At 37.3% G+C, this 19,339-nt stretch overlaps 1 long non-coding RNA gene across 1 annotated transcript in view; it reads left to right on the top strand.

Annotated features, from left to right (window-relative positions):
- The first annotated feature begins 7,288 nt into the window (after positions 1–7,288).
- Positions 7,289–19,339, top strand: part of LOC123384359 — a 114,665-nt gene continuing 102,614 nt past the window's right edge. The window contains exon 1 of the long non-coding RNA XR_006595352.1: positions 7,289–7,363. This is a non-coding gene — a long non-coding RNA (uncharacterized LOC123384359). The remainder of the gene's footprint in view (positions 7,364–19,339) is intronic.

Genomic DNA, 19,339 nt, shown 5'->3' on the forward strand with positions numbered 1-19,339 from the left:
CACATGTAGTAGACATGTAATTAATAGCCTCCACTGAATCTCAGCCAACAATCATAACCAACTGCAAGCTAGATGAGAGAACCTTCTTGAACATTTAACCCCGTTGAGCCTGAAGATAAATAACTGCAGCTCCAAGTGATATCTACTGCAACCATATGTAAGACTCAAAGCTAGAACTTCCTAGCAGATGCTTTCCTAAATATCTGACCCACACAATTATGAGCATGTTTTAAGTCACAAAGTTTTGGGGTTAATTTGTTATTCAGCAACAGGAACTGGAACTGTATTCAACATTGCATGGAATGACTTCTAATTAAAGCTTATTGAAATGAAGCATACACAACTTTAGGGACAAGATTGTACAGAGAAAGTTAAATGTATTTTATGGGAGACAAGTTTGGGGTCATATACTTTTCTGAAAGCCTCTTCTTCAATGTCAAAAATACGTAGTCATGACAGCTGTATTTCCTGTTTTCAGTTAATCTCTTCTAGACTCTGGTCTTCTTATAGAGAAAACATTGAGTTTTCTATCTTACAATATTCCTTATCCAGGCTGATTAATATATTCTGGTATCCATTCAAGACATTCTTACTTCTTTCTAAACTGGCCATATTGATCTCTGGTTAAAAATATAAGGGAAGGAAGGAGATGAGAATCTAAGAAATATAGGTGAAGAATTTGGATACTTGAGAATGTATCAGTTTTCACTTTAAGAGACTATCAAAAAGAACTGTACTTGGCCATTTTACATTATCTTGCACATTTTTATAATAAATATATACATAGAAGTATTACTATGAGTTTTCTAAATTGACTTTTTAAAATATGTTTTGTTTTGAGTATTATTCATATATTAACCTAATCCCTATTTTCTTAGCAAATAATTTGGAGTATCACAGTTACTGAGTATATAAGAGTTTCTTTCTATAAATACTCTTTTTTCACTTTTTAACCAATTGTCTCAGTATATGGTCTTGAGTTCAGGAAAATAATCGCATTAACCTTTGAGTCTGTTATTTTATTAGCTATAAGCTGTGAAGTAATCTATGATTCAGCTTGCTTATACTGCTCTGCCCTTGTTGGGGGATGATCTAGCTGATGACAATCTGGCAGATTTATGTCCAGGGAGAATCAGTCCCACCCTGTGTGGGTGTTGGCTTGAATGGCTCTAGTCCCCATGGGGCAAAGAGGTCTTGTCACCTCAGCAAGCAAGGAGGGCAAGTTGGAGCCAGCTAACATCCGTCAGGAACTCCACAGCCAAAGGCATGATCTGAAGGGAAGAACTGAGTTCACTGTCAAATATACTAAATTGAAAGGGAAAAATAATGTAAGTTAGGTCATCTACTTGGTCCCAATCATAAGGAGAAAATTGCTAGCTGTAAAATAGCACTAGTAATTTATCTTTTAATTGTGAAGCCACTTTAGCATTTTTATGCTAATAAATATACTATAGCAGTTAGTTACTATAGCAAGAATAGTATGCATATCGTTTTGATTCAGAAATGTAAGTGAATTTAGTCGTTGAATGCTCTCATGGAGTCTTGATAGGGGAAGTCACTAGAGCCAGAGGATCCACAGTCTTAACTCTCCGTCATCTTATTTTCTCCGTCATCTTTCTCTCTTTTCTAACTACAAAATGAAAGACCTTTAAAGACATGTCTAGATATAAGATTCTGAATCCTAAAAATTTTTTTAATTGAAAAATGATTTTGAGTCCTGAAGGACATCTTCATTTATTTAGAATGCTTTTGAATTTATTGGGTTCAAGTGAAACAGCTGCTTTTTAGATTGAATTCTTAATTAACTTTAATCTAACAAGCTTATATGAGAAAGGATGGTACTGTCTTGTACAGCAAACATCACTTACCAAATAGTGCCTTAGTGAGTTTACTGTAAATGAACTGGAAGCATTTAATTTCATATTAGGTATGGGGTGGTGATATACACTTAGGTTTTGATCAAAACCCTGGTAATTGGAACAAGAGGTGGGTATGTTTGAGAAGACCAAAATTGATTTTAGAGTCACATGTTTTCAGACAAATGCATTTGTGATGTGTAGTGTGAACATTGCAAAAGGCTTGGTGTTTATTTTTATAATTGGATTTACCTTGAAATCAGAGTGGGTAGCTAAATGTTGTTTGATAAGTTATGGCTTAGAGCATAATAATGTTTAGGCTTAAGGCATCTTATGAAGATCCTGAAATGCTATACTTTTAAATTTGGAAAGGTTAAAAGTAATTTATTTTAATAGCACTAACAAAAATAGATGGATGGGTGGATGAATAGATAGATAGATAGATGCCATCTATGTATTTCTGTTTGAAAGACAAGAGGTCCTTAGTGTCTGTGAAGGACCAGTTAATCAGCTAAGGTAAGGAGGCCCTGCCCCACAGGCAGGAGTATATTTGCATAGACAGGTCAGGTCTGAGTCACCATTTTGGGGTTGCTGGCAGGCTGATGAAATCAGCCCAGCTCTGTGCTCTGACTAGAGCAATATTTGGGTCAAAATCCAGGCTCTGCTTATGTAAAGAAGAAAGCAGGCATGGGCAGGTCAAGTAGTGAGCAGAAGTCTAGTATGAGCTCAAACCCATGGCTCTCAACAAGAGTAGGGGCATTTTAGCTTAGGGCTGGGGTGAAAAGTAGAAGCAACCAGTTTTCTTACCAGAAGTGTAACCACACCATTCCTGTAGCTTCGAAGAACTTGGAGACACATTTTAATTTGTGCAGCAACTTCTAGATTTTCTGATCTTGGCTGGGATGGTTGGAAGATTCATGAAAATTTTGTGGTAGATCATTGAGGTTTTGCTTTTCAGACTGTAATGTGCACATGAGTGCTTGAGGATTTTGTTAAAATACGGTTTTGGTGCAGCAGGCGTGGGGTGGGTCTCCAGCATTTACATTTCTAACAAGTTCCTAGGTGAAGCTGATGCACCTGATGTAGGGCCCATACTATGAGTCTTGCTGCATATTGTAATCACATGTGTAGGGTTACCAGATTTGGCATATAAAAAAACAGGATACCCAGTTAAATTTGAATATCAGATAAGCAACAAATAATATTTTAGTATGTGACATGCAAATATTTAGGACATATTTGGTCTAAAAAATTATTTCTTGTTTATCTGAAATTCACAATGACCTTAGCATTATGCATTTTATCTGCCAATCCTACATGAAGAATGTTTTTAAATATCAGTGCTGGAGTTCCTGCCATAGATATTTTTATTTAATTGGTCTAGTGTGCAGCCTGGGCCTGTGAACTTAACAAAACACCCTAAATAATGTGCAGCCATGGTTGAGAGTTACTGATTAAAAACTCCCTCTCGGGGCGCCTGGGTGGCGCAGTCGGTTAAGCGTCCGACTTCAGCCAGGTCACGATCTCGCGGTCCGTGAGTTCGAGCCCCGCGTCGGGCTCTGGGCTGATGGCTCAGAGCCTGGAGCCTGTTTCCGATTCTGTGTCTCCCTCTCTCTCTGCCCCTCCCCCGTTCATGCTCTGTCTCTCTCTGTCCCAAAAAAATAAACGTTGAAAAAAAAAATTATAAAAAAAAAAAAAAAAACTCCCTCTCTTATTAATCAGGTGAGAAAATCAAAACCTAAGTGGTTGTATAGTTTGGCCAGTGATGGAATGGGGATGAAAATTTAGGCTTTCAGTCACTCTGCCCTATACTCCCTCCATCTTGTATAGAGAGCATATTGCTTTCTTAGGAGCTTAAAGGGCAGCCTCACTTGGGAGCTTTACTTGTTCCTAGGTCCCTGAGGTTGGGGGGTTGTCTTCCTTCATTTTAGTTACCCCCATAAGCCCCCACAGGCCTCATCATAGGTAAGCATTCAGAATGCATGTCAAGATTTGCCCATTATGAATCTTAATTCCATCGATGCTTTAAAATTCATTTATTCTCATACTTAACCTCACATCTGGGAAATTTAAAAAACACTAGTATCTGGCTACCACCCCTGGAGATTGTGATTTGATTGATTTGGGATGCAGCCTGGGCATTGAAATTTTTGGAATGTTCCCTGTGTGATTCTAATATACATACTGGGATGAATAGTACTGTTCTATCAGACCCTTTAAATGCAGTGGACCTGGGGCCTGTGACTCTGAAGTTGTCTGTAAGTGGTGGGTCCAGCTGAGCCCATCACAGATGTGTGTAAATCAGCAACTTCAAAGGCTGGAAATACTGAGCTTGACTTCAGGGTAAACCTGGAATGCCTCATATGTTATTCTTTCAAGACTTGTCAAAGCATCTGAATCTGTTCTAATTAAAATATACATAGTTTCCTTAGATTCCGACATCTTAAAATACCTATATGAGCCCTGTATGTATTTCCACTGGCCCTGGGATATCCTGTTTCTCTGATGGAATGCAGAGTAAATAGTTATTTTTAAAAAATAATTTAAAAAATAGTAGGGAATGGGAGGGGAAGAGAAAGCCAGCATTTTCTTAATCTGAGCTTCTAACAACAGTTTCAAGGTCCTAGAAATATCTCCCCCATCCCTAGACCTTCCTTGTGATATTGTACTTTTCCCACTCATCAGAAGAAAGTAGATCAGGTTCCTGATTTAGAAACAGCTGCATATCAGGCCTTACATGAGGAAGAAAGATTTTTTAGGCAAAGTGTTTGGCAGGAACTTGGACAATAAACAGTAAGACTGTTCTTTCTTCCTGTTTTTTCCTTCAAGAATGGAAATGCGCTCAGAGAAAGCCATGGATGAATCACTCCTATTTAAGACAGACATATGAGGGTCTTCTGAAGTCTTGAAATTCCAGAGTATTATTTCTTACATTTGTGAAGGACATTGATGGTTTTTCTATACGGAAACACATTCTTCCCACCCATCAGGGAGTGGTGAATAATTAGAGTGCTTATTAATTAGCCTGATCCCATTATATTAAACTACCCCATTACATCTCTATAAGCTTGTTGAATTTACTTAGGTTTAGAAGACTAGATCACATGATTGGAGGTTCACCAACTTGTCCCACCCAGATTTTCCAACTCCCAATTTAAATGTTCTTCACAACTGAGACAGACCACCACCCATGATTTTGTTGCATGGTTCTAGTTTAATTATTTAAAAAAGATAGACTTTGATTCTCCCTCTAGGTCAATTGAGAGAAAACTAGGCTACATAGATGGGAAGATTTATTGACTCAGTACAAGGCAAGTACAATCGCCCCATCAGCTTCAACCCACCTGCAGGTTCTTACAACCATCCTGTAAAGGTATGAAATATAGAGACTCTACAGTGGTTTATTCAAGAGTGTTGTGATTTTTACTGAATTATGATATGTGCCTTGTAAATACAATGAGAAAGACAAAAAAAGATGTCCACATTTATTAGATGGGGCTTCTCTTTAAATTGCTATTTGTCAGAAAGCTATATTGAGATACTAATTTGCGTTATGATCCCTTTTATTTTTCCTTTCCTCTCTTCCAATTCTCAAACACTTTGTTGTCTCCAGAGTGGTTTATGTGACAGAATTAAAAGTAGACGTTTTCTTTGGGCTATCTGGATTCTAAGCACATGTTTTATGGAAACCTTGAAGACTCCCAGACAAGTATGGATAGAATGTAACCATTAAAGACGCTAAGACCAACTAAAACTACTCTGTGTTGTATCCAAGAGGATAGAAGACAAGCCTGGGTTGTGTCTCCTAGAATTTGCAAAATCTGAGTTTGGGGCAGAACAGCCTTCAGAGTTTGGAACCAATGCTTATCAATAGGATTTGCAGTTTCAGGCAACAAGTAGGGTTGTAAGATTTAGTACATAAAAATATAGGACACTCAATAAAATTTGAATTTCTGGTGTACATTGAATTGCTTATTTGTGACATATTTTTGCTAAAAATTACTCAATGCTTACCTGAAATTCAAAATTAGCTAGGTGCCCTGCATTTAATCTGGCAGACCTAGGAAGGGGTTTGATTATTATTGATTATGATGGAGTGACAGGGACATATCCTGGCTTCCATTTTCCAAATACCACACAAGCCTCCTGGATTCTTAGATAACACTAGATGAGAGGAAGGGCTCTCTTTTCATGGCTAAAGATATATTCTCTACCAGCAGGACCTGATGAAGTCTCAGAGCAAGATTTAATTGATTTTATTTTGTTATTTTTTTAAAAAGTGTTTATTTTGAGAGAGAGAGAAACAGAGAGGGAAGAGAGAATCCCAAGCACAGAGCCCAATGCCTGGCTCAATTTCATGAACCAAACCTTAAGGTCATGACCTGAGCTGAAATCAAGAGTTGGACCCTTAACCAACTGAGCCACCCAGGTGCCTTGATTTAATTGATTTTAAAGAAAAACTTTAAAAATGCTATTTCTTGCATGTTGAACCCTGATTGTAGATGCATACTCAATATAATCATAATCCCTATCTATTGTAGACATGCTTCCTAGGAGATATGAGGCAGGGTATTTGATCACTTTCCTGTAGGGAAATGAGGCAGAGAAAAGCTTCAAAGTTTGCTTTTCTTTTTCCTCAACCTGACAAGAGGTCACTGTCATGATCTAAAAAGAGATTGAGAGACTTCTGGTGCTGTATTTCTAAAAGAGATAATGCCTGTTGTTACCAGAATATTGGTTTCAATGGAAAGTGAACTTTATAATACTTCTCTTCAAAGAATGAATGGTGGGTTTTGTCTTGCAAAGTGTATCATGTCATGTAAGTATACAGCAAATGCATTAAAGTCAGGATGACCAGGTTGTCATGAAGAGCCAAATATTGTTAAGATTCTGAGGGAAATGGCTTACCCTTTCCACATATGTCTAGGTCTACCCATATAAGGAAAAGAACTAACACAAGATATTTATGAGACCCACTAAACCAACTATGGCTCACACTTTCATTTGCAAGACAGTAAGGGAGCAATACTGGATGAGCCCTTCGTTTCTGGGATGGAGCACAGCTGCTAATGGGTCTAATGGGTTAGGGAGGATAGGAAGTGAAGAGGGATCCTGTTCACGTCAATTTAAAGGTGAAATGGAGGGAAGCAGATTATAAAGTTCCAACAAAAGTTCCAGACCAAACAAAAGGATTAACATTCCTTCTCTGAATGACATTATGCCAAAGACTTGTTTTGTTTTATTATTATTATTATTATTATATTTGTTTAAATGAGCAACCGCCTGCATATCCTGAGTTTAAACGCCTGATCCAGACCTGAGTCATTGCCCCCACTCCCTAACTCCTCTACTGCAGGTGTGCTGCAGATTTCCATCTAGCTCACACAGAACCCTGCCCCTATCTCCCACCTGACAATTGTAAAATTTAAGGAGATCCTCTCAGGGTGGTATAGCTTCAGGCAAATCTGTTCCTTCCGGGGCTGTTTGAGCTTGGAAACAGTTTAAAGGTAAGAAGGTTTAAAAAGTGAATGAATTCCCAAGAATAAACATGTTTCAAAAGAACCTGAATGAGGGACTTTGTTTTTGCAGGTTTTTTTTTATGACGTTTGCTTACTTAATGTAGTAACTCCTTGAACATATTGCTTTGTATGATATAATTTATTTACATAATTCTGGATTGGAAAATTATGAGCAAATCCAAAGAAAACTTCTGGAAAGAAGAAAATTTAGTTTCGTGAGGATTTTAGAATGAAATGTATATGTATGTGTATATGGATATGTTCATACATCATATATGATGGCAATGTGTGAGGCCATATTTCTAGCAACTGACAGCGTTTACAAACAAGTGATTGTTGAATGGAGAAGTGTTTGCCTCTCTCCAAAGTGTTAACTTTGGCCTCTTTAAATGCTACTTGAATTGACCCTTGAGTGTACAGTCCACCTATTATTTGAAAAAAGTATGTTTCAATCCAAAGAGTTAATGTCAAGTATACTAATCTAAGTGGAATAATTCACAGATAACTTTTCTTTAATATATGAATTCCTTTTTTCCCTAAAAATCAAAACAAAAATACATAAATACATACATCTATGTATATGTATACAGGTATAGATTATATACATATATATGTATGTGTGTGTGTGTGTGTATATATATATATATATATATATATAGAGAGAGAGAGAGAGAGAGAGAGAGAGAGATTTGAAAAAGACAGCAAAAATAAACTTCAATCATGAGATAATTTCCAGCCTGTTTTATGGCAAATTATTTCCTATGGGATTCAAAAGAAGATGGTGGTTTGTAATAATTCCAATCCAAGTTTTTGCTTTTTTAAACATTCAACTTTTGCTACATTGATGTATTATAAAATGGGGGAAGCCATTTAAGTACTGAACAGGAGAGTTGGCAACTCTCATAGCAGAATCATGGTAAGGGAGAGTTTACCTTTTGTGCCTCCTAGAAAGAGAATTTCCTTATCACTGTGTGGAGAGTTGAAAAATAGGAGAAGAGAGTCTTTCTTTCTGGAAGAGTAAGAGTGACTTGTTCACTTTCTAAAAAATGTTTTTTGGGTCACCCAAAATAGATTGTAAGCTTCTTTGTTTTATTTATCTATTTGTTCCCTAACTTTACCTACAATGAGATTTTTCCCCCCTAAATCTCAAACTTTGGAAATTTAGGTAGTAGCACAGGGGCTAAAGGAAATAAAGGAAAGATGGTGGTGGTGGTGGGGGGGATCAGGTTAAATTTTCAATTATAAAAGTGCTGGAACACATTATCTAAAATGCCAAGGCCAACAGCACAGCAAGATTGAAGATTTTGGTTGTCTAGGGAAAGGGCTGTGTCATGTTGCTGAAATAATTCACATTGTGAGAGAGAAAGCTAGAATGATTGGTATAGACATTCTACCATCCAGGTTAATCCTAAATTTTTTAAATATCCCTTTTTAAAATTACTCACTAACTCATAACTGACAAACAAATTCCTAGGTAACAGGTACCTAAGGATAATTGCCATGAGAAAGCTTTCTGTTTAGGATGCTGGAATCTTTCTTATTAAGAGGTGGGAGTGGCAGTGGTTTGGCCAACAGTCCCTAAGAATAAGTATGGGACATTTAAAGTGCAATCTAAAAAAAGGAAGTGACTTTCAAATCAAGTCACTGGCTATGTTGATTTTCCCAAATCCCTTGAAGAAGCTTAGAATGAGGTCTTATTATTTTTTCCCATATTTTGATTTGACTTATGATCCTCCCATTCTCAATCTAACAGAATTAAGCTACACTGGGATACCAGGATAATTGTTTAATCATTGTCTATTCATTGAACATAAAATAGGATTTTTAATGAGAAACCTAGAAATTACCTGTTCCACCAGATTTGATTACAAAAAAAAGACCATATAGTGACTTTGTTCTCAGTTTGATTTTGAGGAGATTATATTACCAAACCGCTCTGGAAGCCTCCAGAGTCACAAAGGGTTATCTACTGGGAGTCTCTGTCTGTCTAGAGGTGGATCACCCATTGGTAGCCTCCTGCTTCAACATTTTTTTCCAAAGTTTCATTTCCCATGTCAGAATTCTCACCTGGATTCTGTCTACAACAAATATCTCAGACACACAGAAATAGTTGGTAGCATTTCCTATTCTGATATTAGAATAGGAATAATAGAATAAAAGTAATGAAGACAGTTTAATAATTAAAACAATCTGTATCAGAGTTCTTTCCTATATGAATCCAACCTTTCTAGAAATCCAGTAAGATGAGAGTATTATTCACTAGAAATTATCTACTAGATGTCTTTTGGGGGTTGGGGGTAGAGGAAGTAGTGAGAGAGAGTGAAGAACTAGACTTCTCATAAGACATTGTGTGTTTACTTCTAAATGTATTAAAGAATAGTTTCATGTTACTGCTAAGTTTCTGACTATCCTAGAGTGTCCCAGTATGAGTAGCACACATATTCTTCCTGGAATAAGAGTATCAAGAAGGAAATTCAATGAGAGACTGAGAAGTGTTGAGAAAGAGAGGCACTAGAGCTCCTGAGAGATACAAGAATTGTAGAAAAAGATGAGCTGAATTTGTTTTCAGAAGTGCTCTTATAGGGGGTAAAATGTACACCCATTTAATAATCTTGTAGGGGCGCAAGTACTTTTTTATTGTATTTAATATCCCGTGTTTCTACAAATGAGATCCTAATGTGAGGCTGAGCCATTTAACATATCCTGATTATTTGGGTTACATAGACATATTCTATAAGCCCATAAGGAATGTGAGTTTTGTAAAAATAAGTTATCTTTCCTCTCTGAAACTTCACATCCTGTTGGTTCATGCTCAATGAGTGATGGTGGATTGATTTCTAAGCTTGTTGTTCAGATATAATGCTACTAAGTAAAATCCCTCAAAAATATTAACAATAGGAATAGTAACATATTTATATTGGTAGAGTATTTTCAGTTTATAAAATGATTTCCCAATTTGTTATCTTTATAATACATCACTTTATTTCTTCCTTGCAATATCTTGAAGCATGTGCAAATGTCATCCTATCCAGAAAGTATAGTCTATTTGGTTAACATGAACTCACACCAAACTCCAAGTTGTTTTGGGGTCCAAATGGAACCATCCTTAGATGAGGAGTGGTCTTCCTTTCCCTTCCTTTTTCAGCCATCTCTTCAATCTCTGGCTCCATCTGGTGGAATATTGTGAGGTCATGACCACAGACATCATTGTTCCCAAATCTACGTTATGGGGCCAGTACTGTGTCTTTATGATCCTCCAAGGAAATAAAAGTAAGTCTGTCAGAATCTGAAGATTGGATTACCTATCGTCTCTTGCTAATGTGACTGCCTTGGAGCAGAATGTCTATTTTGCAAAAGACCACTTCCCAGTAGGGTTAAAGAAGAAAAGTCACAGGGTAGAAGAAAATCCCATCCTGCTTACAAAAATAACTTATACTTTTCTTTTATATTTCTCCCCTCTTCAAATGTTTTGACCATAAAGCATCCTCCATGAAGTAGGGAGGGCTGAGGATCATTTAGAAGGAAAATACTGAAAGTTATACTAATTGACTTTCCCAAAGTCAAAAAGTTAAGGAGGCAGAGAGAAGACCAAAAGCCAAATGTCATATGATCATACATGCCATGTTTATAACACACATCACATTATTTAAAACTAACAAATAAACCTTTGTTGTATGTTCCACAATATACATTTTATGTATTTTTGAATGTCTTAGATATTATTCAGTGCAAAATATTTAGAAGAAAATTTCCTTCTCCAAAAGGACAAAACAAAATAAAAGTAAAATCAAGGAACAATATTAAAGTGAGTCTGTTTAAGATAATAAAATAAATAATAAAAATGTACTTATTTAAAAAAAGTTGATAAATTCCACCAGCATCACAAAATATATGGAAAAATATACAGAGAAAATAAGATAATATTTTTATTATTTAACTGTCAGATGCATCTCAATCGTACCCCACTCCGCGTTTATTCTAGCTATAGTTTTATACAACTAAATATTGGGAGAGTCTTGGCACAGGCCAGCATCTGACTACATACACTTCTAATCTTATTTCTCCTCCACTATCTACATAGGTTCAGTACTAGAAACCATAGGATAGATTTATGGCCTAATATGACCTCTGGCCCTGCAGTGTGGGAACTAAACCAGTGTTCTTAGATGTGACTCCTACACGAGAATTCAGCCACACATTAACAATGCTTGAAACAAACTGCAAAGACAAGCATGTATCTCAGTATTCCCAAAGTAAATGTATCCTCCAACTCAACCATCTCTTAACCCCATCCCCCTAACCCTTGTGGCACTCCAGTGCCACTCCACATGAGAAGTGTGACAAAGAGGTTGGAAAGGAAACAAATAGTTATAATCAATGTTAATTAAATGTCTTTAAATGTCTTGTTTCTAAAAATTAAAAAAGAGAAGCACATATGACTTTGTGAGAACACTCTGAGCCTTGAAAGAGTTTGTATAAAGTCAAGGACCCTGAACTTAACCTTCATTAGCTTTATGGCATATCCATCTTTTTTTAAGTTTATTTATTTTGAAAGAGAGAGTCAGAGAGAGAGAGAGAGAGAGAGCATGCATGTGTTCATGGGGGAGGGGCAGACAGAAAGACAGAGAGAGAATATCAAGCAGGCTCTGCATCGCCAGCACAGAGCCTGACACAGGGCTCGATCTCATGAACCATAACCTGAGCTGAAATCCAGAGTCAGATACTTAACTGACTGAGCCACCCAGGCACCCTGACATAACCATCTTTGATTGCCACTAAACCCCTAACTTAAAGAAGTTTATTTCAAGTTGGTTTGATCATCACTATCTTTTTGGGGTCTCGCTGATCTTCTCCTTCAATTTCCAAGATTGTATTAGGGATATTTTTGAAAGTAAGTACTTTTGAGTAATGTGACTTTTTGTTTTTTCATAACTACCATTGCCATGTAGGAGAAAGACCACAACTCATTCGAGATTTCAAGAGTTTTCTGTTGGTGCATTTCCAGAGTTTGGATATGGGTATCATTGGAGAAGAAAGTATGACTCATGTGACAGCAACTGGGTTAGCCACATAGTAGTCCATGTAAATGATGGTCTGGCTTCAGGCAGCAGTTGGGCATGAAAAGCATTTCATGTTTAGCACACACATGTTTTCCTCTCTAGAGTTTGTGTTCTGTCTTTTCTCCCTCACACTTTCCTTCCATCCCTTTCTCTCAGACAGTAAATAATAAGTTGGGTCTGTCTGGCTATGGCAACCATTACTCTCGGTCCTAATTGTAACTCATATTTCTGATAGGTTTTAATATTGTAAAAACACTTTTTTCGGTTCTTATCAACTACTCCACAGCCACTTCTTCTCTTGATGGTTGGAGGAAAGGCTCATCCTGTTCTAACCAGTTATGGAACTTCCCACACGTAGTATACAGAAAGTAGTCTTATGGAAGAAGCAGTGAGAGACTGTGATGTAGGATGACAAGCCCTGAGAAGCCTTGTGAATCTTTTGAGAACCCCAGTAGGCTGCTCTCTCTGGGACTAGGACTTTTAATTTCCATATGTTTTTTTAAACAGACCTTGGTTTGGGGTCAGTTGGAAGTTCACAGAAAAATTGAAAATATACAGAAATTTCTTATAAAACCCTTGCCCTCACACATATACAACCTCCCCCAGTATTAACGTTTCCCAGAAAAATGGTACATTTGTAACTATTGATGAACCTATATTCACTCATCATTATCACCCAGAGTCCATAGTTTGTATTAGGTTTCACTCTTGGTATTGTACATTCTGCATTTGGACAAATGTATAATGACATGTATTTACCACTATAGTATCTACAGAGTGGTTTCATTTCCCTGAAAATTCTCTGTACTTTGCCTAATCCTTCCTCTCCACTTCACCCTCACCTACTGGAAACCAATAGTATTTATACTGTCTCATAGTTTTGCCTATTCCAGAATGTCATATAGTTGGAATCATACAGTATGCAGCCTTTTTATAGTGGCTTCTTTCACTTATTAATATGCATTTAAGTTTGTCCCATATATTTTCATAGCTTGATAGCTCTTTTCTTTTTATTGCTGAATAATATTTCATCGTCTGGATGTACCAAAATTTATTTATTAATTCAATTACTGAAGAATATCTTGGTTCCCAGTTTTGGCAATTATAGATAGAGTTGCTATAAACATTTGTGTGCAGAATTTTGTGTGGACATCAGTGTTCATCTCAATTGGGTAAACCGAGGAATGAATTATGTGGCTAGAGTATGTTTAGTTTTGTAAGAAACTATCAAACTGTCTTCCATAGTGGCTGTACCATTTTGATTTCCCATCAACAGTAAGTGGGAGTTTCTGTTTAGGATCTGGGCCATTTTAATAGGTGTGTAGTAGTATCTGATTACTGTTTTACCATGTGATTTCAAAAAGAAACTTGCAAGGTAGAGAGCAGTCACATTTCAGGGGATACATGACTTATCTTATGGTGTGTCCAAATCTCTGTGCTAAAGAGAAGTTTCTTTTCTTCCTCTGCCACTAGCTATGCCCTAAAGGCCAAATAGCTGATAGCTTTGGATTTAAATCTTATTACCCAGATTAAGAAGGAATTGGGATAGGTTTCCAACCATGATTACACATTAAAATCACCCAAGAAGCTTTTCAAAATATTGTTCCCCGGCTACCACAACATGTTAAGTAAACCAAAACCTCTGGGAGTGAGACTTCAGTATGGTATTTTTACTGTAAAGGTTCCCATGAAATTCTAATGTGCAGCCTTGGTTCAGGCTTACCAGGCTAAGAACCTATAATGTTTCTTTTAGTCCTTAAATTCAGTGGCCAAACAATTCTGTATGACACAATCTCCATTATACTCCTCTTTGGTAGTATATAGCTGACCCTTGAATAATATGGGGGTTAAGGATCACCAACACATTCTCTACCCCAGCATGCAGTTGAAAATCAGCATTTAACTTTTGACTCCCCCCAGACTCAACTACTAATAGTTTGTTGACTGAAAGCCTTACCAATAATATAGTGGATTAATACATATTTTGTATGCTATATGTATTATACACTGTATTTTTACAATACAGTAAGCTAGAGAAAAGAGAATTACTAAGAAAATCATAAGGAAGAGAGAAGATCTTTATAGTGCTATGCTCTATTTACCGAAAAAAATCTATGTGAAAGTAGACCCGTGCGGTTCAAACCCATGTTATTTAAGAGTCAACTGTCTGTTACAACCATTTGTTAACTGGATCTCCATTCTCAGGTACCATGGCACAAATCATTGAATTCCCAATTTCTTATTTCTTTATGCAGCATCATATTGTCTCCTGCCTTACTATTGAGGATAGGGTGGAGAGGAAATCTATAGATCCCTTAAGATGTCTTAAGTACACATTTTATATGGAGAGATAAATGACAGTTTATTTAGAAGACTTGTGGTTCTGTTTAATGAAAAGAAGTCAGTGAATTTAGTATTCTTACCTCTTACACACAAAATCGAGTTGGAACAGGACAAATTAATTACCATGGCAAATATTACTTGTTACCCTTTAATACAGCTTTGTGGTGCTGCTGCAAATGTGTGTGTGCCCAGCGAAGTGCAGCCCTCAACACTGAATACCAATAATTTGTTTCTCTGTGAATAGCTTTCCTTTCCCTTTGGAAGATATTCCCAAAACTTTACTTTTATTCTTTTGGCCCTTACACGTATATTATACTGCATTCTAATCATGTAACCTTGCAGCCTTTTTATGAGAAACTTGATGTAGTCTACCATTAAATTTCTGACCCTTTCCACCCACTCACCTGTCTGCTTCTGCATAGTTTGATCTCTGTTTGTTGTATCTGTTGAAGAAAGTTACTTTTTTGCTCTGGATTGCTTATCATTCCTCCTATGCCCTCAATCATATACTCATGTACCTTTTTTAGAGCTTTGATATAATTCACTCATTTATTTCCAAATGTGGCTCAGGAGAAACCTATGTATTGACCTTCAGCATCTTACTGATGCTTACCTCCACTTGGTTGTTTCACTGGCACCTCAGATAATAGCTCCAGAATACCACCCCATTCTGCTTTAATTGTGGCCCGAACTGAAGCAGATACAAGAAATAAGGGTCCCCCATTCAGGAATTCCTATTGGCCATTAGATATGTAAAGATGCATGTGACACAGCCCTTACCCTTGAGGAAGTCACAGAACTCTGTTAATTAGGCAGATAGGATATATGATATATATTTATCCCACATTCACCCCTGTACAGTCACCAAAAAAGGAAACAAACAATGCAGTGTAAAGATCTGGTACACGGTAGACATTCCATCCTAGTACTTATACAAAAAGTGAACTTAAAGTGAAGCCTTAAATTGTTAAACAAATTCTAGGTAGTTTCAGGGGTTGGCAGTTTTGGTAAGCAAACAGCACTGAATAAATGTAGAACATACAGGCTTGTAGAAGAAAGGGTTTGGGCGGTAGTGAGCAAGTGTCTTTGTGGGGAGTTCCCTCAAGATCTTAAGTATGACTCACTCCTTAATCTCCTATAAACTAATTCACAATGAGGTGTCAATGGCTTAATAATACCTCTCCTAGGACATTAAAGGATTTTTTGAGATTAATGTTACCATTCAAAGGGCTACATTTCTAATGTTGGGGGTTTCACATCAGATGATAGGATGACTTTGGGGATATTTGAGGATAGGGGAACCTTTCTGGATCATCACTTAAATCACACCACAAAAGCAACTGGGGCAAGTTCCAGTGAAAGATGAGCTGATAAAATGCTGTTGGTTTTGGAGTTGCTTTGTTATTATTGTTATTGTTACTTTTAACTGTTTGGAAATTGCAGTGCTTCTATGGAGAGGTGGATGAATTTTAAATAACATGGTTATTGTATGTGAGTATGTGTGCTTGTGTGTGTTACTGTGTTTGTGCCCTGGGGCGTCCTAGGTGAAGGGCTCCCTTGAAAAATTCGAAACAAATAAATAAAATGAGAGCTGACCTAAATTTTTGCCTCAAACTGGAACGGAGTTCAAACTTTTGAGGAGGATCAAAAGCTTGATTAACTGTTGTTTATTTGTTTTTAAAGGCTTTGCTTCCCTCCAACTCAAAAAAGTAAAAGTGATCAAACACTACACTCTGAGAGAGACTCTTGTCTCAATATTTCCAACCGGGTTGAAACCAGAAAGTACTTGTGAGGCAACTGGGAAACCCAAGCGACTTGCAGCCCAAAGTCCAAGATGCAAGGGGTTAGGAGGAGTTCAGCTAAATTTCATGTTGGCATCCAAGGAAAACACAGCAGTACTGTTGTGCTCAGTGGAACTGAGATCCTAGAGGGCAGAAAACATCATTATATGAAACAGAAAAAGTGCACGTATTTGGTTTTTCACCAATGTCTGGGAGAAAGCGTATATATGGATTGATTAAAAGGTAAAAAAAAAATACCCATGGGATATGCTGAGACCTGTGGGTCAACTTGAGGCAGCTGTTGTAAGGCAAAAGTCACAAGGGAGAAGTCAGGGGACTTGGAAGTGAGGCCCTCCTCTCACAGCTGTGTGACCTTGGGCATGCTGTGTAGCTCCTACAGAACTTGGTGTTTGAATCTGTAAAATATTCACTTGTTCAGAAATACCAGTGGCCTTGTCTTTCATACACTGAAATAGTGGTTTGGATCTTTCTGAATGGGTAAGAACCAATCATACCCTTGAGAATGGTAAAATTCAGGAGGGGGACTTAAGACACATACCAAAATCATTTTTTTGATGTTTTATTATTTATTTTTGAGAGACAGAGAGACAGACAGACAGACAGACAGACAGCAAAAGCTAGGGAGGGGCAGAGAGAGAGGGAGACATGAATCTGAAGGAGGCTCCAGGCTCTGAGCTGTCAGCACAGAGCCCAACATGAGGCTTGAACCCATGAACTACAAGATCATGACCTGAGCTGAAGTCAGACACTTAACTAACTGAGCCACCCAGGCACCCACCAAAATAATTTTTTTTAAAGAAATAAAAGGCTATGGGAGTTTGGGGAAAGAAAGAGTCCATTTGGCTTAACTTCAATGCCTTGGAAGGCTTTATAAAATAGAATTGAAAATAGGTAGAGTTTTGGCATAGAGATATTCATTGGATGGCAGACATTCCAAATAGAGGTAATAACCATCCAGAAAGGTACCTTGACAAGAAAAAGTAGAACTTAACATATCAAATAGCAGATAGGCAAGATCGGGTGCAGAGTCTGGAGAAAGGTTAGGGGATAATTTTGGAAACATTACTGAGGCCAAAGGATGGATATTATTGAATCCCAAGCTGCTAGTTTGGATTTTATTTTATATTGTATATTTATTTTATTTTATATATTCTATGTGGAGTAGGGGTTAATTTTGAGGTTTTTTTGGGGGGGGTCTCTGAATAATTATAACCATTTATCAAGAGTACATTCACAATAGGTTTTAAAGTGAATTAGGAAGGAAAGATAATAGAGAAAGGCTAACTAAGAGGCCATCACATCAATAGGTGAGAAGTGATATGGCCCCAACCAAGATAACAACCATGCTTATAGAAAGGAGGTTGTGCATTGCATCTCAGAGTTAAGATAGACATAGGATCGGGACACCTGGGTGGCTCAGTCAGTTGGGTGTCTGACTTTGGCTCAGGTCATGATCTCACTGCTTGTGGGTTCAAGCCCCATGTCGGGCTCTGTGCTGACAGCTCGGAACCTGGAGCCTGCTTTGGATTCTGTGTCTCCCCCTCTCTCTGCCCCTCCCATGCTCATGCTCTGGCTCTCTCTGTCTCTCAATAATGACTAAATGTTAAAAAAAAATTTTTTTTAAAGATAGACGTAGGATCAAGAGGATCTGGCAATTGAATGTGGCTTACAAGGAGTCAAAGAGCTAAGGCTTCACACTTGAATGACGTGGGAACTAACTTAAGGAACTTGGATAGTAATAGGCTTGAGAGAGAAAATGGTGAGTCCAGTTGAGTTTGAGGTAGGGCATCTTGCGATGAAGAGCTAGATGGTGGCTGGAGACAAAGATGGAGAGTCATCTGCATAGATATCACTGTTGAAATCATGGAAGCACTAGACGTTGATGGACATTCTTCAGTATCTTTTCCTGAGTGTGATGCCAGCGGTACAGGTATTTTCTGGGCTTTGTTGACAAGCTTCCATGTGTGAGCCTGACTTTTTGCATCACTTTGTCCCTAAGAACTTAAACCCATCTCTACTGAGCTGAATTTCAACCCCTACATGAGTTCTTTAAGCCTAATCCAACATCTGCTACTCACTGTATGTTTTGACCTCCCTAGTTTTTATCATGTCCTCCATCCATTAAGTCCATGAACTGCAACTGTCATGCTGACAAGACTTAGAAATGCCTGTAAACATTTTCCAAAGAAAAATGATTTAGGCTTTCGTTTGTTCTTTATTTTTGTGATTTCACTCTTCAACTAAAACCTGTGGCTTAAGGATCTGAATGTATTGTTTAAATACTTTCCATAAGCAGTGTGCATTTTAATAATGCATTTCCAAAGAACATTCCAGGAAAGTTTCCATGCCAAGAAAACATGAGAAATTCCTTCCCTGTGTATATCACATTTTTCCTGCTTTATACTCCTCTACAAGGCCTCATATAGATCACACAGATGTCTCTTTAATATTCAGAGACATACAAAGGTAAGATGATAAAATTCTATAAAGCAGATCACCTGCATTGAGGCCAGGCTTTCAAACTTTGCAGTTGTGTGATGTTGGATAAATCATGCAAGGTTTCTGAGTGGTACCTGAGTAACATGAGAATTCAGTGATGTTCAGCATCATTCTCTGAAAGCTATGAAGAACTAAGAAATATAAGTATTGTACCATTGGATAAAGGTATAATAAAGAAAAATTAATCACCATAGTCTAGTATATTAGAAGTGGTACTTACCATAGTAACTTTATCTTTATTTTTATGATTAGTTGATTAA

The sequence above is a fragment of the Felis catus genome, chromosome A3 (genome assembly GCF_018350175.1).
Source record: "Felis catus isolate Fca126 chromosome A3, F.catus_Fca126_mat1.0, whole genome shotgun sequence".
Classification (NCBI taxonomy): Eukaryota; Metazoa; Chordata; class Mammalia; order Carnivora; family Felidae; genus Felis; species Felis catus.